This window comes from Lissotriton helveticus, chromosome 9 (genome assembly GCF_964261635.1).
Source record: "Lissotriton helveticus chromosome 9, aLisHel1.1, whole genome shotgun sequence".
Taxonomy (NCBI): Eukaryota; Metazoa; Chordata; class Amphibia; order Caudata; family Salamandridae; genus Lissotriton; species Lissotriton helveticus.
The window spans coordinates 461576412-461597735 of NC_136070.1; the positions used below are offsets into that span (position 1 = coordinate 461576412).

The 21324-nt window shown below is 45.7% G+C and overlaps 1 protein-coding gene across 3 annotated transcripts in view; it reads left to right on the top strand.

Moving 5' to 3' along the window:
- Positions 1 to 2030: 2030 nt before the first annotated feature.
- Positions 2031 to 21324, top strand: part of LOC144782789 (inverted formin-2-like) — a 410221-nt gene continuing 390927 nt past the window's right edge. For 2 of the 3 annotated variants that reach the window (XM_078662079.1, XM_078662081.1), the window contains exon 1: positions 2031 to 2163. The gene's annotated coding sequence lies outside the window, so the exon portion shown is untranslated. Of the gene's footprint in view, positions 2164 to 3066; positions 3190 to 21324 lie in introns of those variants that run through there. The other variant, XM_078662080.1, reaches the window with a different exon arrangement.

The following is a 21324-nucleotide window of genomic DNA, read 5'->3' on the forward strand; positions in this document are numbered from 1 at the left end:
AGGGCACTTCAACATTTAGTTGCCATCTAGAGCTGGGCCTCCCCTATATTACAGATATCATAAAGGTTGAACCCATACTCTTATGGCATCATTTATGGACTTCTGATAAGCTGGTTTTCACCCAGAGTATTGTGCGGGATTGTCTTCTCCTGGAAAATGTGAATAAGATTGGCTGGCTCCGATATGTTAAGGGGTTCCTCTATGAAATGGGTTTGGAGAAATGTAATCTTAACCCGCTAGCACTGGACTTGATTTCCAGAAAAGCGCTGAAAAATCAATGTCTAACCCACTTAGCGGAGCTCCGTTTGCCCGTCGAAGCCAGCAAACCCTCGGCTCAGCTTACGTTATTGACTCAAACTTCTATGTTGATTCAGCCGTATTTAACCTGGAACCTAAGCAGTTACGACAGGTTTCTGCTGATCCGGTTCAGGCTAAATACTTTTTTTCGGCTAGCCACATTCCCCAAAGTCAACGACTGGTCGCAGTCACTTTGCCAATGCCCTTGTGATGGTACCTCTCCTCAATCCACTCTACACTTGACTCTTTTTTGTAAATTTTACTTAGAACCTAGAAAGAGATATATTGTTCCAATCTTAAAAGTCTTGGTCTACGTCAATGTCGCCCCGCCCTTTTGGTTCTTCAACTTCTTGAGTCTGATTTCTTAGCATTAAATATTGCCAGGTTTTTAAAATGTTGTATTCGACATAGAAAGAACCTATAATTGAACCTTGGTGTTTCTCTTCTTTTTAATCCTTTGTGCATATTTTAACCCTGTTGTATTTTAAATGTAATTATTTATTGTTCCTTTTCCTGATAAATGTATTAACATTCTATGTATGCACTTTTATGGTTTTTTATCATTTGAAACCGAATAAAGTAATTACTACTACTACTACTACTACGAGTGTCACAATAAGTGCCACAGGCCCACTTGTGCCATTTAATTTATAGCCCTGGGTACATGTAGTATCTCCTTACTAGGCACTTATAAGTGAATTAATGTGCCAATTGGGTGTTAGACAATTTCAGTATGTTCGAAGGAGAGAGCACAAGCACTTTAGCACTGGTTAGCAGTGGTAAAGTGCACAGAGTCCTATTGCAAGTGAAAACAAATTCAGCAAAACAGGAGGAATGAAGGCAAAAGGTTTGGAGGAAAAACCAAATAAGGATTTCAGCTCGGACAGCCAGCACCAGTATTCAGTGCGCAGAACGTTTTGTGCTGCTGCAAATTAGACTGAGCTTTCTGTCCTTCTGAAGTGGCCAAAGTGAGTATCATAAATTGAATAATGGTAACATCTGTTAATGACACTTTTTCACAAAGTTGAGAAATGGCAGAACTGTAGTATGTGATTCTACATAACAAAAAATGTCACTCTACCATATATATATAGCCTGGTCAATTGGTTTCATGTCACTGAGAAACCGCTTTTCTATTCCTGGACTTTGCTTTTACATATCATTGTTGTCAGATATGCCGGTCCAATTGGCTCAGTTAAAATGAAACAAGAATACAACTCCCAGAATGCACTGCTATGTTAAATGGAAAAAACATAACTGGAAAATTTGAATCCCAGTGACATGGAGTCATCTGGTCACCTTAGGTATGAAGCACGTTTTCCACTTTACAACAATTATTGCTAGTACTGTAGCACAACTTGAGATTCTCACAGGCCTGATGCTACTGAGGTCACTTTCTTATTTTATTTTTTGATCGTCGTCACCTATCTCCGGGTGATCAAGACCACTGTTAGCCAGCACTGGTGTTTTAGCGAGCAGCACTTTGCATACAAGGATTTGAAAACTAGTTTGCATCATTGGCAAAATTAGGATGCAAATCCCAGCATGCAACACACGTTCCACAGCCACGACTAACTGAGGCAAACTCCTACGTCATGCGTCCGACTGCACTGACCAGTGGTTTAGAAAAACATTATGTATTATTAGCCCACCGTATAGAGATTTACAGAGATTTGGACATCATCACTGTATTTAAGCGTTTCCCGTGCCTAAATTCCATCAACGATCCCCCGTTGGATGCTGGCAAGTATGTTACTTTTCTCGTACCAAGCGGACTACAATTCCCACCACACCCCAGATCATTGTATTTAAGGCGGGGCCTCCTTTTACTTTCGTCATTTGTACAGTTCACCTGGACAACGACCTGTGAGTATATTTCCACTCGTGTGAATGAACCTTTAGACCGTGCCTAAGTAAACACACCCTGTTTCAGTTGTACCGACCAAAAATAGCCCTTTTTCCCATGAAATGTGTCACGCAATAAAAACATTTAACAAACTGAATTTTACAGATAATAATCAAGCAAACCTTCTTCGCACCGATTTTAGTTGCATTGTTCACGACTGACCTGGAACAGAATCCTTGTGCTACTTGTCCAGTTTCATTGTGGAAGAGGCCTAACGGATGCCCCCAGCAATTTTCTCCAGGTTAATTGGCTGAGAAATGTGTATGCGTCACTCCTAACTGTTTGTGATATTTTGTGCTAATTCTTTACTTCGTGATCCGAAGTAGGGAGGCTTTTTCAACACGATTAATGGCGAACGCGCTTTGTTTTGAATGACGTTGAACAGGAGGGTTTTTGTACTGATTGGCATGCTTCAGTCACTTCGAATGCGATGTTTTCATTAAGGTCGCCTTCGCTCAAAAAGCCTCAACAGCTTTCTTCAGTAGACAATTTGTCACAGTTATTTGATATACATTGGCAAAAGAGTTCCTATCTTCCAACAATGTATTAAGATTATAGTTATGTGAATGGGTTGCTAATTCTTGTGAACGGGGTGCCAGTTCTTGCAAAATAACAGACTCCTTGAGTGTAAACATATTGAAAATAATAAACATAATAATCTATATTGTAGAAAAGTAGAACCATGTCAGTAGAGACTATAGACACGGCTCACAGGTTAATAATGGTCCTGATTAGCTTGTCCTATCCTAGTATTTTTGTGTGTGTTCTGGAACTTGTAGGAACTAACAAACCTAGAAACCATATTCTCTGCGTTTACTGGAGTTACAGCGGAGGACTTTCCTTCTCCTACCTCTCTGCCAAGTCCTGGAACAAACTTCCCCTTCACCACCAAACATCATCCTCTCTCCCGGAATCTAGAAAGGGGCTCTAGACCTGGTTTTTCTTACTGATACCAGCAAGATCCTAGCGCTTGGATACCCTTGAGGGTGAGTAGCCACGCTTTACACATCTGAGTTGTTTCACAAGTCCTAGAATACAAAAAAGAAACTTTAAGTGGGTGAACGTATGCATGAACGAGCTATTCCTGGAAGTTTTGAGCATGAATAAGCGATATGTACAGGAGAGCATTTTCAGTGGAACAAAATGTAAAGCATTTTTATTTCTCTTAAAGTAAAGGTTTGCAATGACGTCCTTTCGTAGGGTCTCCGTCTTTCCAATGCTTGTTTTTTTCTTTTGTAAATGTTTATTTTCGGATATATTTGTAGTCCATTTAACTCAGCCCTTGATTAAAACTCCCAGACACCATGGTGCTTGTAAATGGAATTCTAGTTTGGAGGTGTCTGGCTTCTGTGTTAATCGGTCTGAGGATGTAGACAGATTAGCCTCTTCTATCTACATTTGAGAATGGTGCAGTATGGAGTTGTCCATTGCTGTTTCCTGGCTTGACGACAGTTGGCGGAGCTGGTGAGCACCTGCGCCGAGAAGGGTGCATGTTCTTGTTAGATTGGGCATTTATATTGCTGTCTTCACAACCTACCACTTATTCAGTTTTAACTCTTTAATAGTGCTGCAGAGAAACTGCAGTCTATAGCCTTTAACTCCAGACTGCTGCTGCTTTTGGTGATGGAACAATGTGGTGTGCTTTGGTCAACCTGTTTACCAGCCTCAAAGACATCCTCAAATATCCTTTGCACTGGTCGTGATCAATGCATCTAGAGTGCCCCTTGCCCAACAGTTTAGTTCACTCTTGCCGCTGTTGGACCTTTTAAAACAATTGCATGGGGTTTCAGTCAACCCTCTTCATCCTTTGGTCTGTCATTGAGTGATTGACATTTTTCTTCAATCTACTACAGTTTGAGGTAATGGGTTAGCTCATTACAGACCGTTCCTAAATTCACTATGAATTACACATTCTTTCCATTCACACACAAAATATCTCTTTGATGTTTGAGACTTCATTAGTGTGTGTGTACACATGTTTGTATGTATATATGTTCACTGGAAAAAAACAAGGTTACAGGAATGTTATAGATGGGGAAATAGAATAAAAAAAAACACCGTAGAAATATACTGAAAAGACCAACGTTTACAGCAGGGTTCTCCAAAGTCGGTCCTGGAGGGCCGGATCCATGCCAGATTTTTAAGATAACTACATTAGATAACTACATTTCTCTAAATTGTGATATGCAAAAAATCTGGCATGGATCCGGCCCTCCAGGACCGACTTGGGAGAACCCTGGTTTTACAGGTGCGTTATAGTTGGGCTGACATTTCACTCGTACAAAATCAGAGAAATTCAGCAGCTATAGTTAGCTGAGCTAACTATAACTCGCACCCTCGCAATGCACTGCTTATGGCCTCACATATTGCATCACTCATGACAATGACTAAGGTGCCACTCTTCATATTCTGCATGAGGGCCCCATCATTTTACGTTACACACCTGTTTGTAAAGGTGGCTACGCTTTGTTTGAGCGTACACATAAACACCCACATTCCTCTCCCTTTCAATGCTCCTAACGTGCTCCCTGATTGTGTTATAATGTATTATAGCATTATATGCCACCCCTGCACTGGGACTGTCCTATCACCGAGATAACCCATGCTGCTTGGGCCTGTCTGTGGTTTGAGGGTGGTGTGCAACATTGTATTTTTTCCACAAGTAACACATGATATTATTGCAAGAATTATAGGTTTTATGTATATTGCACCTGAACATCTTCCTCGCGGAATCTCCTGTCTTTTGAACGGATGACACCACTAGCTCAGTCTATTGTTCGATCACGTTTTTGATGTCACACAGTGGACATTGTCAGAAAATACAGTGTAACCATATAGAAATCTGAAATAATGATGCACATTGCCCGGTCTTAGTTTACTTTCCGATAGGCATTCGAGGAAATTCATGTCACCACCCCCATTGAGTAATAGTTATATTTAAAGTTGCAGATATATTTTAGGTTATTTTAATCCGTACCTAAACAGCCAAGTCATCTTTAAAGATTAATGTAAATGTTGTCACTGCTATTAAGCCTGACACTGGATTTATGCCATTGGACAAGAAGATCATGCATTTGTATCAAACTAACTGAGTGTATAGAAGCCATAACCATTGTTTACTAAAGTTATATCAGATACATTTCCTCATTGAACCAAACTTTTGCATCTGCTGTGCTTTGTTCGGAAAGGGAGAGATTTGTCCTGTTTTCTGGCAGGATGCAAAATGCCTTGCATGAGAGAAGAGTTCACTCAAGTGGTCCAGAAAACTTATCGGAATTGTATTTTCTTAAAGAGAGGAAAGCAAAGTAATCACATTTAACTTTTCTGTACAAAGCTTTAGTGAACCAGGGGAGAAGTTTTCAGTCTGCTTTTGCTATTCAGAGTAGCAAAGTCTTCAATTTGATTCATCGTGCATTTGTTTTATTCCTCAGTAGCAGAAACAAACAGGTAGATGCATCAAGCATTTTTGCAAACGCAAATGGTGTGAATCGCAACATTCTGCCGTTTGCGCCCGCAAAAATGGCATTTGAGGTGCATCAAGGGTTCATGCACTCACAATTTAAGAATTCGCAAATAATTGCAAGTTCTCAAATTGCGATTGCATTTAAGGAATCGCAATATGCGATTCCTTAAATGCAATGCATGAACCATTCTAAGATTGCGAATTCGCAATCTGGGGCCGCTATTTACCGCGAAGTCAAACTACGTGGTAAATAGCAAAAACTTAGAAATATGCACTTTAGTGCATTTTTCTCAGTTGTATATTACGCACACACATGTCCTTGGGACATGTGTGTGCGCAACACCAGTGAACATTGCCATTTCAGGGGTGCAACAGGGTGTCCTTTGGACACCCTGGCACCCTTGACATTGTGGCACATTTGCAATTCGCTAATTGCTAATCGCAAATAAGGAATGACTCCCCATTCATAAGCCATTCCTTATTTGCGATTAGCAAATAAGGAATCAGTAGGAATCGCAAATAACATTGCGATTCCTACATGCATCCCGTTTTGCGAGTCTTTAATAGCGAATCCTTAAAATTCGCTATTAAGGACTCGCAAAACATAACTTTGATGAATCTGGGGGAAAGTCTTTCAGAGGACTGGTTGGGGGAAGGTCAAACCTTGCCCTGTTCAAGAAAGTTGTGATGTCTGTTTTTTGGTTTTGTGGAACCACATTCTCATTTTATTTGTTGCCACAGGGTTTTGTTGTGGGGGAACAACATGAGTAAATGAAATCTGACTATGTTCTAACCAATTAACTGGAATGGGGTCTGTGACAATGAGTTTTGTAAGCTTTGTGATTAGATCAAGGGTGGCATCTTTAGAGTGAGTGGGCCTATTTGCATTGTATATGGTCATTGTCTGAGGAAAGAACAGACCACACTTATGGAACTGTTCAATGGGTTTCTTCAGTGCAGTTTGCAATCACCAAGCAAGATGCTTGCCTCCTTTTCAGAAGTTTGGTTGGTAGATTACAAGTAGCATGTGTACCTTCTGAGATGAGATTTACATGGATATGTATTGGAAGGATGGGAATTGAGGAGTGTGTTTTTCTTAAGGTTAACACGCACTTGTGGATTACTGTTACACTCAAACAGTTCTCTTCTTGGTTGTATCGTGAAATGGCGTATTGTGGTAAGAGGTCTGCAACATTGTTTGAAGAATCCTCGAGCCTTGTTTCTTTTAAAACTAGGGCATCATAGTCAAAGTTCAAGATGATGTCAGATTTCCATGCATTGCTTGACTGACAAGCTGCAGTTGTACAACATGCGTGGCCATTGTCCTGAGATTATTGGTTGATAGAATTTCAAATGAGGTTGTCTGGATTCTTCATCTGAGGTAAAGAGAAGGTTCAGAGAGCTCTGGTGTTATGGATGACTTGGATAGCTGGGGCTTTAACACTCAGTCAGTCAATCCACTTTATTCGATTACTTAAAATCATAAAAGGACAAAAACGGAACACAGACAACAATATTACAAATCTTTAGGCATAACAGTTAAAATACATAGGCAATATTTCAAATCATTATAAAACCATTTCCCATTCCGACCCCTTGACCTGAGACTAGCAGAGGACCACAAGCAGCAACTTAAGATGGTAACGTCCTCAAAGTTCTCTTATTCTTAATCCTCACTGCTGCTACCAGAAAGGATGCAATATTAGAAATATCACCAGGGTTACAAAAAGATTGAAGAAAAACTAGCGCTGGTCTAACCTGGGTGAAATCCCTTCCTCGCAGGATAGGTAACAAAAATCTCATGCGAATATGGGGGAAAAAAAGTCACAAAACATCATAAAATGTAGCATGTCCTGGGGCGAGAAATTATCACATTGCAAGGTTCAGCATCTTCAGGATTACACCATCCTTGAAACTCCCCCGATGTTAAATGAATCAAATTAAAATGCAACCTAGTTAGGAGCCATTGGTGGTACGACTTTTTAACAATTAACAGATAAGGTTCAATGTTACTAGATGTTTTTAACAAATAATGGGCCCTAACTAAGGGTTTGCATAACTCCTGTTCTTCTCGCCCCACAGACAAGAGGTTCTTAAAATTCAGTTTTACCCAAAATGCGTCCTCCTTCCGAATCTTATCAGGTTCCTCATAGAGCTCTGGTCGTCCTAATTTAAAAAACATACTTTTAACGTACGCCAACCATTTGATTTTTACAGACATATCCAGCCAGCGCTGTACAGTCTTGCAAAATCAGGTGGTTCAAGGTTAATTCAGGATTCAACCAGGTTTTGAGCCAGCAAAGCAAAAGTTGACTGAGGGACGGACAAAAGACTTCTTAATTTTTTTTTTCAGCTATCTGTATGCCGGCCTGATCTTTATAGCCCCATATAGAGGATCCATAGGCCACAATAGCCAAGCACTTGGCCTTATAAACCTCAAGGATAGCCTCTATGGGCCTGGCACCCAGACACCGTGCAAATCCTAAGAGGGATGAGGAAGCTCGAGTGACATCATTCTTTTTGACTTTGTTGTTGAACCCAGGATGACCTGTCGTCAAAAATGACTCTCAAATAAGTGAAGGAACACAGAAGAAACCTCCACACCATTACAATAACATGTCTTTCTAGGTCTATGACCTACTGTCCTAGTGTGTGACTTTCCATTATTCACAATCTGATCCAGTGATTTCATGAACGCCCCAAAAGCATCTAAAAGCCGCTGTAGACCCACTGCCGTACGGGCTAAACGAAGCGCATCGTCTGCATAGAGGAGAACAGGGATGGGACACTCTCCACACGCGGAATATCCAATGCAGCCTCAACGAGCGATTTGTCCAGATCGTTCACATAAAGAGTAAAAAGCAGGGGTGCCAAGATACATCTCTGCCGGATGCCCCTGCCCAAGTTAAAAGATTTGGTACAGTCGCCAGCCTGGGATAACGTCACAGAGGCTGTGAGGTCTTGGTGAAGGTTAGCTAAAAAATAAACTAAACAGGGGTCAAGTCGCTTTCCATTAAAATATTCCAGAGCTTTGATCTATTGACCAGATCAAACGCACCGGAAAGGTCCATAAAAGCCATTGTTAGACAACCCTTCTTGGCCATGGTGTATTTGCCGAATAATAGATGCAAATTCAAGCACTGATCAATAGTACTCCTCCAACACCTAAATCCATATTGCAAGTTAGACAGAATACCCCTTTCATTTACCTAGTCTGTGATTTTAGATAAAATAACCTTTCCCAGGATTTTCACAGAGGAATCAATGAGGGATATCTGCCTATAACATCCGGGGTCTCCTTGCTGCCCCTTTGAAAAAATAGGAATTATAATAGATTAGGACCAGGAGGCTGGGAAGCCTACTGTACCCACAGTACAGAAGACATTAGCAAGGATTTTAGCCCAGAATTGAGGGTTACTTTTAAAGATATCTTCGGGAACCCCGTCTGGGCCTGGTGCTTTATTACTAGCAGTATCTCTTATCGCTTTCTCAATTTCCCCCTCGTTAAACTCAACCGGGGTACTGGCCTGATTTAGGGAGGACCATGAGATGCAGTCCATAGGCCCCCTGAGTTCATAAATCGCCCTCGAAATGAGAAAGTCACTGAGCTCCTGTGATATTACAATCCTGAGTTTCTGTATCCTCCCCCGAAATAAAGGGAGTGCTGATGATGGTCCAGAACCTAGAGCTATCCCTTAATACCTCCACAGACAATAAAGAGTTCCAAGCCTCTTCCTTTATCTCGTTTGTCCGCCTGTGAAGGACTAGCTTATACTCCTTCCTCCACCTAACTATCGAATCCCTATCCCGGGGTTGTTTTTTTAAGGCAAGGGAAAGTGCGCGATGGGCATGTGAGCATTTCTCATCGAACCACTTTGGGCCACATTTAGGTCTCATTTTGGTTTTAGTAGTTAGGTCAAGGCTTATCTAGCTACAGATGCCTTCAAAAGCTCTGAGTACCGCATCCTTAGTACTTAGAGGGTCAATACAGATGGAAATGCCATCTGAGCAATTCTCCCACAGGCCCTTAAGGAATGTGTCAGGGGTTATATTGGCCCATATAAGCCTCCTCCCCTGATCACAGGGTAATACCTTAATTGGGGCCTGGTTCCTAACACCCTTGCCCAGAATGCCACAACTAATATCCAAAATTTTAACAACCGGGTTATGGTCACTCAAAGGGGATTCCCGAGCTTTATAAAAGTTAACTTTGTTTAATAACGTAGGGGATATGAAAATAAAATCTATAATAGTTACTTCCCTTAAATGTGGGACACCGATCCTCAGAGTTAACAAAGCTAGGTTCAAATAGATCAGCATCAGTTAAGAGACTCAAGGCTCTCGCCCCGCCTAGTGTGCTCAAAATGCAGAACCGTGGCATAATTAAAGCCATATGGATCGTCAATTGAACAATGTAAATCACATAAATGTGTATTAAAATCGCCCATTAATAGGACATAATAGGGAAAAGTGGATTGCTTGGACTTATAAGCCATAAGAAAATGAATCAGGGTACTTAAATGCTGATTTACATAATCGCACTCCCCCGAATTATAAATATTCACTAATAAGAACTTTGGACGATTGTGCTTACTAAGCTCCAGTATCAAACAATGTGGGGAGTCAATCTCAAGCCTTTTTACAGAGCCACTTAGGTCCAAAGAGAGGAGAAACAGCAGGCCCCCTTTTGCTCTGCCTGCCGAGGCTGGGTGCGTAGGCACAAAATATGAACTAAAACCGTCCAACCAAACATTTTCCTCCCTCTCCCAGGTCTCCTGGAGGGCAATTATATCATAGTTTTTTATATAGGATAACCAATTGGGGTCATCTCTTTTCGACCTTAGACCCGCAATATTCCAGCTCATAATACTACATTTAAGAGTATGGTTACCAGGACGATCGGCATTGCTCAGCCCAGTGCATTGATGTAAGTGATTCAAATCAATTTGTGGAGATTATAGCTTGCCACAAGACCAGATAGTTTTGCGCCCTTTAGAGAGGGCTGTGTTTTATTGAGATGGCGATGGCGATCACAATTGATCCTTCCTCCATGAATTATTATTCAGAGACTGATTGTGGGTTATGTTGAAACATGGATGTAAGCCACCACTTAATCTAGATAATGTGCATACCTGACTAACAATCTGAAATAGGACTGACGTTTTTCTCAGTAAATGTGTCAGGGAGGACTGAAGTCCATGGAGGTGCATGTGGATGTAGGAGGTGGTTATTGGATGCTCCATCTCACGAAGGACTCATTCCGCGGGGATTAGGCTTGAATTGTGCTAATGGGCATTGGGGTTGGTCTGTGGTACTAGAGTATGGAGTATTGTGGGGTACCTGAGGAAACAAGAGAGCAAACAATTGAAGTGACGGATGAGCAGTTGGGTTTGGGGCGGAAATTAAATGAGGAACTGATGTCTGGAGACTTTTCATGGTTTCTGCAGGTTGCTTTTCTGACTCTTGCTCATGTATGGAAGTCATATGGCCGGGATGCCGCCACCCCCTCCCAACACATATCCCCAAGGATGGGAAGTCGGACAATAGTTGAACTTTTGGAAGACGGGAGGGAGTCACCCTCCCCGCCGTATTTATTAAAATATGAAACAAAATGTAAAACATTAAATAAAAGTTTCATCATTATGCATTATGTACAATTTGTCATTTATCACATTTCGATATCCTGAAAATGCATACACTCTAATTCAAATTGTGCATCCTAGCATTAAGGGCCAACGGCAAGGTCTTAACCGGTGTCAGATCCCTACTACCAAACTCCCACCGTCACTGTGTGAGCGGCGCATGCGCAGAGGGCTGTACCCTCATTGCCAACTGTAACTTCCCTTGTCGTGGTGGGGGCCCCCTTTCTACTCGCCTCCATCTTAAGGGTCGTCCGAGTTCCCGTATGAGGTCTCTGTAGGAAGGACAGCGTGGACTCTCCCCCAACCCCACACTCTCTATCCGCCGTCGCGGATATCCGGCCCCCGGGAAATTAGTAAGGAGGGGCATATAACCGCCTCCCCCCCTGGGAGGGGCCCATGGCCATCTCCCCCTAGGCGCACCATCCTTAGTGGGTGCCGCCTCCCCGTGGAAGGGGCCAATGGCCGTCTTCCCCCGGGCGCTCCCATCCATTGTGGGTGGCGCCCCACTCTAGGGACCTTTCAATTACTGCTCACCGATCATGACCTTACCGCCACAGACCGGATGGTTGACCGACCATCCGGTCCCCCCCAACTCCTCCTATAGGTCATGCTTCCTCCAAAAACCTCTCAACCATGCAACCCAGTCTCCTATGAGTAAATCATTCCCCTCCCTGGACAGGTGAACCCCATCGTTCAGATACATTTGGTCACCCCGGATACACCCATGTGGAATGACATGCAACTGTGCGGAACGGAACAATCTACCAATCTTATTATTGACCCGTTTAACTGAATGGTTCAGAGCTGACACCGAAAGGCCCCCCTGCCACCTCCTTCTAGGAATCATGTGGGACCAGGCAATCGTGCACCTCGGGACTCTTTTAGCCAACCAGCTAACAGCCGACAAGATTCGTTCAAGTGACACTCGTCTACCCAGTGTCACCAAATCGTTGCCTCCCAGGTGTACTATGACTACAGATGGCGGTGACCTATGCCGCCCTAAAAGTCCCTCGAAAAATGACTCAAATTTGTCAAAAACGAGCCCTCCTTTCCCGTGGAAAGCCACTCTGAACCCGTATTCCCCAGGTGCGTGAATCGCGTCACCTTCCTTGAATACGTCACCGGCGCGCCTCACGTATGAGTGGCCCACGACCCATGCCATACTCTCCCCAGTCGGTGATCTCTGACCGCTGGTCTCTCGATGCAGGGTCGACCTCCGATTCCGCCCTGCATGGCAGGCCCGCGAAACTGCAAAGTAAACAAGACAGAAAACGTGAGTGCATGTCAATTGATCACTTACAACATGTGCAAGCGCACATACCTCTTGAAGCAATTCGAGGACCAACGGCCCAATCGTTTCACTTCCTCAGCACTCTGACCCCTGGCTGTAGCCTCAGTAGCAGCCCCTATCCTAAAGGAGTGGGTCCCAAAATCGCGCGGGTCCATGCCCGCGTCAGCGATTGCCAGTGCCAGCACCCTCTGAAACTGAAATCTCGTCAGTGGGGTGCCATCCTTGTGTCGTAGCAAGCTCCCCCCCCCAAGCGGCCGCTCTTAGCGCCAAATAGTCTTCCACACATTTCAACGGGCAGACGGGGGACCCACGCTTGCGCTGTACGACCACATTATCTCCCATAGCCCCCTGGTCAGTTTTGGACCTGGCTATCATTATTACCATCGAATCACCCCTTATCTGGATGTGATCCCTGCACAAACCTCCCTCCATATCTCTCTTGTTCCTTGCGACCAGCTCGCTCACCCTCATGGCCCCATGGAATGCCAACGTGAACGCTGCCCGGAACAGAACTGTTTCGTAATGGGAGGAACACGTCTCATCCAGCTTTGCTAAAAGCCGAGACAGTCTGTCTAAGCCAATCGGGTGCCTTGTATCTTTCTTGCGACCCTCAAGGCGCTGCCAGCCGCGAAGGGCTTTCTTCACCAAAAAAGAGCCTGTAGGGTCTTTTATGCCGTGTACCTGGGCCATGAAGGAAATGGCCGCCCTATGCCTACCGGCCGTTGCCACTGATCGGCCCTCCCTGTGTAGTGCTACCAGGTACCCCAGGACGGATTCCTCCTGCCCCCAATTCCGACTCCCTGCAGGACCCAAATATGTGCAATAGGAACGAAACGCTCCTTCGTATGCTTTCCTTGTCCTGGGGGCTAGACTCGCTGCCACGAGGTCTTGTAATCCGAGGCACAGATTAACCACATTGCTTCTGGGAATGGAGCTGCCTCCGGGTCTGCTGTGGGCAGATAACCCCTCAATGCCTGCATATGTGAACGAGAGAGTGCATCAGCCGCATGGTTCAGTACACCTGGCACATGTCTTGCCCTGAACAGTACATCCAGTCTCATGCACAGCAGCACAATCTCTTTCAACAACCTCAGGATCATTTTGCAGCGTGCTGCCTGTTGGTTAATGCAATCAACAACCGTCATATTGTCGGACCAAAACACCACTGAGCGACCCCTGAAGTCGTCAGCCCATGTCATCAGAGCAACCCAAATTGGGAATAACTCCAGGAACCCAATGTTATCTGTGAGACCGTTGGAGTGCCACCATGTCGGCCATGTTTGTGACGACCATTGATCACCTAAGATGGCGCCAAAACCCACGCTCCCTGCCGAGTCGGTCCATAGACCTAATTCCTTTGAAGACTCTGGCGGGGAGGTCCAGACGACTCGGCCGTTGAAGTCCGCCAGAAATGCCAACCAAATACGCATATCCTGGCGAACCTCTCCAGACAGTCTCGTACGGTGGTGAGCCTCTTTAAGACCACCCATAGCTTGCGCGATAGAGCGCGAAAACGGGCGGGCCATAGGAATCACTCTTAAGGCAAAATTAAGCTGACCCACTGTTTGTTGTAACTGGAGCAGGGTCACTTTCTCCCCCCCGAGGCATTGCATCAAGGAAGCCTGGAACTTGATCACTTTTTCAACTGGTAGTCGGAAACACCCCTCCACAGAATCGAGCTAAATTCCCAGAAACTCCAGTGAAGTAGATGGTCCGACCGTCTTACCCGGTGCCAACGGGACACCAAATTCATTCATGAGGATGCAGAAATCATACAGCGCCTGTGCGCACATCGTATCCCCGGCTGTCCCCAAGAACAAAAAGTCATCCAGATAATGCATAACATGTCTATGTCCTGTAGCCTCGGTAAATGCCCATTCCAAAAAACAGCTAAACATCTCAAAATATGCACATGAAATGGAACAGCCCATGGGCATGCATTTATCCATGTAATAACTTCCCTGAAATGCAAAACCTAGCAGGCGCTGATCCTGCGGGTGCTCCGGAAGCAACCGGAACGCTGATTCGATATCACATTTCGCCATCAGCGCCCCAGGGCCTAGGTGGTTCAACATGGCCACGGCATCGTCGAACGATGCGTATCTTACTGAACAAACTTCTGGGTCAATGGCATCATTTACCGATGAACCCCTAGGAGCAGAAAGGTTATGTATGAGTCTAAACTCCCCCGGATCCTTCTTCGGGACAACCCCTAAAGGGGAACAGATGAACTCAGCCACCGGCGGGCAAGAAAAGGGGCCAGCCACTCGCCCCATCCCAACCTCTTTTGCTATTTTCTTTTCTGCCACACCTGGGTTGTGCCGTATCGATACTTGGTTTTTACAAAAGGAGTTCCCCCGAACCTCCCCCGCCGGGATGTGGAAGCCATGTAAGAATCCCTTCCTCAACACCCCAGCGGAGACATGATCAGGATATTTGTTTAACCACGGAATCATAACCATGAGATCAACGGGTGTAGGCAATCGGTCACAAAGGTCCACCTCACTCCTGCTTAGGGGCACCTTTTCCTCCCATCCCGCCATTTTTTGATCTACATGCACTCTCCGGGTGTGAGGAATTCCCACAGCCGGCACACACATGCTTAAACTTGCATGCCCCCTGCGGTCTGTTACAATTGCCTCGATTGAAGCCCCAACAGACCCCTCCTTTACCACCATTCCCGCCAACTCTGGGCTGATAGCCCCCACCTGTGCCTGCTCGAAAGGGCACCCCGGGCTTTTGGCGGACCCCTCCGGACCCGCTCCCGCCTGGCGAGGACGTACCTGTCGCCCCTGGCAGGAGCTGTTTGTGCCATGACACCGAGTCCAAACAATCCCAAGACAAAGAAGCATCATATTCTTTTGCTTTACGGAACTTCATGTCATAGCCTTTCCATTCTTCCCCCTCATACATTGAATAAAAATCCATAATGCGATTCTGATAGCAAACCAACTCAGTCATAACCTCAGGTTTACGTTCCCCCATAACTGCGGTAAATATAGAGAAGGCCTTAACCCAGTTCGTCACTGTCTCTTCCACCCTGAACTCGGCCATCTTGGCGCGCCAAACACTAGGGTGCCACAAATCTTTCTGAGTTTTAGCATACTCCATCTCACGATGGTCCGTTAACAATGAAAACATGTTGACATGCTTGTCTCCCCATATTAACTCTTTTGTGGCCAAGGGAATGTGCTGTGCAACCTTTTCCCGCCTCGAGGGTATCGAGCCCTCCCCCACCATCGGCAATGCGAGCTTACCCGGATCGGCTGTTGTTGCCGCCGTCTTCTCTTGACCAGCTGCTGGTACTCCCGGCGCCACCTGTGGGGGAACAAGAGGAACACTCACCTTCGCGCCATCTCTCGCTTGCCGCAACTGCCTCATTAACACTCTGGCTTCTTCAGCCGGATCCCCCGGGCTCGCTGTGCCCCCCACCTTTGTTTTGAGCCATGCCGTCAATTGTGCGGCCAATTCTGGGGGAATTTCATCGTCCTCGACAGAGGTGATCACAACCGGGATCGGCTGGCCTACATCAGGGGTCTGAACCGGGTTATCCACTGGTACGGGGGGGGGAAAAGAGGTACCTCTGTAACTGGGACCCCCCCGAAACCGCCCTCTCTTTGACCCTCTTCCCCCCAACCTTGGGGGCAACTCCCGGCAAGGCCGGGCCTATTACCTTTTTCGGCTGACCTGGGTCGTTCAGTGCGGCCAATTGCTTCTTCACCTCCGCCAAACCTCTACCGAGCGATTGGACTTGACCGAGCTTTCGGTCCATACAAGCCATCCGGTTCGACAATAGGCGTAACATCTTCGTCTCGGAACCCTTTCCTGCTTGCTTGCTAGGCATGGTTTCGAGTCCTCCGCCTTTGGTCGATCCACGAGGTCCTGAAATTTGTGTCGAAACTGAAAGAGAAAAAACAGGATTACCACGTTCAAAATTGCTGCTTGTTCCGTCGAGGGCTCACGAGCAACGAGTGGGTGCAGCCTTCCGATCCGAGGAACAAGAGGACGATCTTCTGGAGTCCCGCTCCTTTATCCTTCTGCGGGAGGGCATGTACCCGTCCCCGGTACGCCTACTGGGCGTGGTCTTCCATCGAGGTGTCTAGGACAACCCCTCTCGGGCGGGGGAAGGCGCGCCCCGGCCACGCCGCTTTGGGCATACCAGCCGGGCAACGCCCACCCCGCCCAAAATGGTTTCCCGGGAGGCTCGGGCACCCATCCATACGTTCGGGGGGACCGAGCGGTCGCCCCTTTCCATTCTTCTTTGTTTGATGGTTGTTTCTTAAGATGGTGGAAAAATAGTTTTTATTTGTAAGGCAGAGAAGCTAACTAGTACTAACTAGTACTAACTGCAGCAGTTATTTAGTGGCCTTATCACTTCCCTAGAACAGGAAAGAAATCAGTGGCCCACACAATTCTTCTCCACAATATGCTGATCACACACTCCAAACATCAAGCTCTGAGGTGAGTGTCAGGATATTCTTTCTGGTATTGCTCAGGACAACATGGAGAATGAATGATGAAGAATGCAGTTAGGCTTGTGAGGCCACAGTGACTAAACGCTGATCCATTGGGTTGGTCAGATCCGCTGAGGTTGTGAGCTACTCTGACTGAGTTGATGTGGGTTAATCTCAGAATGGGTAATGATGTTTTGCTAATCCCCAGGGGAATGCACATTGGCCACATGGTAAGTACGAAGCACAAGAGATCTCGCACAATTGTTGCAACTGGCATGCAGTCTGGCAAGTAGAGATTCTCTTGTTTGTTTCCAGGTAATATTGATACCCCACAAGTCTTCTGGGAAGCCTGGTAAGAAAATCAGAATTGTAAGTAACACATTGCAAATGCTGAATGTGTTCTCCTTGGTTGGATTTTCACTAGATACTGAATCCAATCCAATCCAAAAAATCTTTATTTCGGTCATCTAGACCATAAAAGATACATTACAAGTACATTTAAACATTTAAAACGAAAAATACGATTGTAAAAACACATCATAAAAAAATTGATTGCCAGGATGTTCAACATGGTGGGGATAGAAACCAGTTCATAATTAGGGAACACAATTCATAGCGTAATCCAAAAGCACAGTCCGTGGTATGGAAACATTTTCAATGTTTACGACAGTTGTGCGTTTAACAGTTTTTTCCTGATCTGCCACATAGCAAGAATAAATTTCGCCACTGCGAAAACTATGTGGGGCAAGGTACTAGTTCTTAATACTCTGTACGCGTGCATGTGGCTCCTAAATCCCAGATTCCTGCATAGGGGGACCAACCAATGTTTCCTAGGTCTCTGGTATGCAGGACAAAAAAAGAGAAAATGTGTTTCATCTTCATCATGGGAATTACACCCTGGGCAAATTTTGTCATCGACGTGAAGCCAATTACAAGTGAAGGTTTTAATTGGCAAAGTGCCAAGCCTCCACTGGATAAACAGCTTCCTGGCTAAAATGGGATAAATGATATCCATAAAACCTTCGAATTCATATGAATTTTTGGATTGTAGGAATTGTTCGGTTAGGGTGCCGTGTTTAGTTGAGGTCAGTAGGAGATCCAAGCTTTTCTCCTTATGGATCTGAACCAAACGTTTGCGGGAAAGCCTTTGACATCCCGATTCAGGAGCCTCCCATAATTCAGGTAATTTTAACCGGTACAGTTCTTTTTTTATAAAGGTCAGCCAGGGAATTTGGTCACATTGGTTCAGGTCCATTACATGGACAAGATCACTCCTATAGTGGGCAAGCTCACTGGTAGACCAGGGCCTATGCAAGAATCTTATTGGCTTAGACTCCAGCTCAGCAGTGATGGATGGTAAACCCATGTCCAGTCTCAGGGGAAGCAAAGGTGTACTCCGGGGGTGGGCCAGAAGGCGTCTAAGGAAGTTGTTTTAGACGCTGGCAAGAACCGAACCAGCTCTATGCCCCCATAACTCACTGTCATACGATGCGGCCGCTTTGGCCTGCAATTTGTACAATTCGAGTGCTGGACTTATTGGTTTGAAGGTTGAGGAATTTACAACCTTCAAAATTGCACCAGAGAGTTGAGACAGCTTGAGCCGAGATCTTACAATTTGGGGTTCCCAGGATAGGTTCTCGTGTAGTGTTACCCCCCGGTATTGGAAAGTTGTAACCCTTTCTTGACTGACTGAACCCAGGGTGGGATTGGGGCTGGTTTTTGTAGATGGACTGAAGATCATGAACTTGGTCTTCTCTGTATTGATCTCTAGACCATGTTGTCTACAGAAAAGATCAAATCCATCTAGAAACCTTTGGATCCCCATGGGGGTTTTGGAAAGCAGGAGGGTGTCGTCAGCAAACATAACGGCTGGCACCCTCCTGCCAGCCAAAAAAGGAGCGTCGTTGTCTTTAACGTCAGCAAGGTGAGATATGACGCTGTTAACAAAGAGGCAAAACAGGGTTGGCGCCAGGACACAACCCTGCCTTACCCCTCTGAGAACAGGAAACCTTGATGACAGGGCTCCGTCCCTCCCACACCTAACCTGCGCATAATTGCCATCATGGAGCCTAGTTATGGCGTGCAACAGATGGGACTGAACACCCAACTCCCTGAGGACCTGCCAGAGTTTTTTCCATGGAACCAGATCAAAGGCTGACCTCAGATCCACGAGCACCATGTATAGCCTCCCCCCCTCAATCCTCACCGTTTTCCAGTACAGGAGGATGAGGCGGAATACCTGGTCCATGGTGGACGTGTTTTTTCTGAAACCAGCCTGAAGGGGACTCAGGATTTCATTTACCTCCATCCAATCGCTGAGGTGGTCCAAAAGGAGGCGAGAGAAGAGTTTTTGGGGGACATCTATGAGGCTGATCGGCCTATAGTTGGCTGGGAGAAGAGGGGAACCCTTTTTATAGATAGGCACTATCTCTGCTCCCAGCCAAGTATAGGGTATCTCCATGCCTCCCAGGATGGCATTAAAGAGAATAAGGAGGTATGACCCCAGATCTCAGGATGTTGTCTGAAAAGGTCACCGTGCAATCGATCTGATCCCGGGGCCTTCCCCATTGCCAATCTCTCTATTGCACTAACCATCTCGCCAAGGGTAAATTCTAGGCCACCTACCGGGATAGATGTATCACTAAATGCCACTTCATAGGCGGGCTGTTCAATATCTTGATACAGTTTGCCGAAGTGGCCTTCCCAGGCGGATGGTGCGATGTTGGATTCCACTGCCGCTTTGGCCTCTCCCGTGCCATTATTCACCAGGGTCCAGAATTTTTTCGAATCCCTGGTTTCTAATGCAGAGGAGAGGTCATGCCAGTGGTTCCAATCCCACTCCTTTTTGGCCAAAACGGTGGTTTCCTTATACTGGCTCCTGAGTTTGGCGACTGTGGTCCTATCTGCGCCTGCTTTAATAGCGGCAATTAGCTCTGACCTAACCTTTTTACAGGTTGAGTTATACCATGATGGAACTCGGGTCAGCTTTCGCCGTGGGGCTGCCACTGGAAAAAAGACCTCCGCTAGAGATCCCACTAGATTTTCGTGGATGGTTGCCAGTTTACTATTAAAATCTTGGGATCTAGGCTCTTCAATTAGAACATCTATTTCTATAAACTTCGGGAGAGCTATGTCAAAGATTTTCCTTATGTTTTCCTCTGAACTTCTAATTTTTGCCCATTTTACCCTTCGCCTATTAGAACTAAGAGCCAGATTACCTGGGTCGTCATGAGATTTGGCAGGTTGTGGCTCAGGAACAGGAGCGGGGTGTTTCAGATCCAATAGGAGAGCATTATGGTCACTATCGGTTCTGAAGGATACTCTGAAATCATGAACCTTGGACCACAAACCGAGGCCGACAAAGATGTAATCCAACCTCGATTCGTGATCCTTCCTGTTGAAGGTGCATGATGAGGGGCTGTCTGACGGGGTCCGACCATTGCAAGCCCTCAGTGCATAATTCAGGGTGAGGGTCATGATTTGCACTGCAAGTGGGGACCAGGATTTGGGATGGGGAGATGAGCAGGGTGGAACACCCCAGAAGTCATCTTCGGAAGTAAGGGCGCCCTCCTTTAAACCTTCCAGAGGTTCGAAGTGGCAATTAAAATCTCCGCCCAACACAATTTTGTAGTCACTTGGGAGTGACCCCAAAAAGGACGAGAGATCTTCCAGGGTGGGAGATTCCTTAGCTACACTGACTGGACGAGAATAAACACTTACAATAGCCAGTTTTGTTGCATTGGGCCACCTAAGAAGTACACACTGGATGTTGTGTGAAAGCGTAGGAATGCTTTCTGCAATACATCCAATGTGACTAGCCACCCAAATCGCTAGGCCCCCCGAAGGTCTCCCCTTTCCACTCCACCTAGCCTGAATTTCAAAAACTGCAAAACCCACACTAGTCAGTGGGTCCCTAGCCCACGTCTCCTGGGAGAGGCAGATATCAGTAGAGTCTAATAAGAGCTCCCAGTCTGGTGTATGATATTTATTTGCTATACCTGCCACATTCCAGGAGAGGACCTTCAAAGTCTCAGAGATTGATCTGTTAGGGGACCCATCAAGTGTTTCAGGTGTAATGCCCGCAATTGAGAGTGCAGGCCGCCGTACTTCTATTTCCCGGGTAGGTTGGACAATTGTTGCTGTGTTAGCAACACAGATAACTTGGGGGGATTTGAACATTATCAGTTTGATTTACAGAACAGGTCGCTGTGGGGTCCCTTGGGCCAGGCGATTTCAAACCAGAATCTTCCAGTTCTTTATTTGGAGTGTCA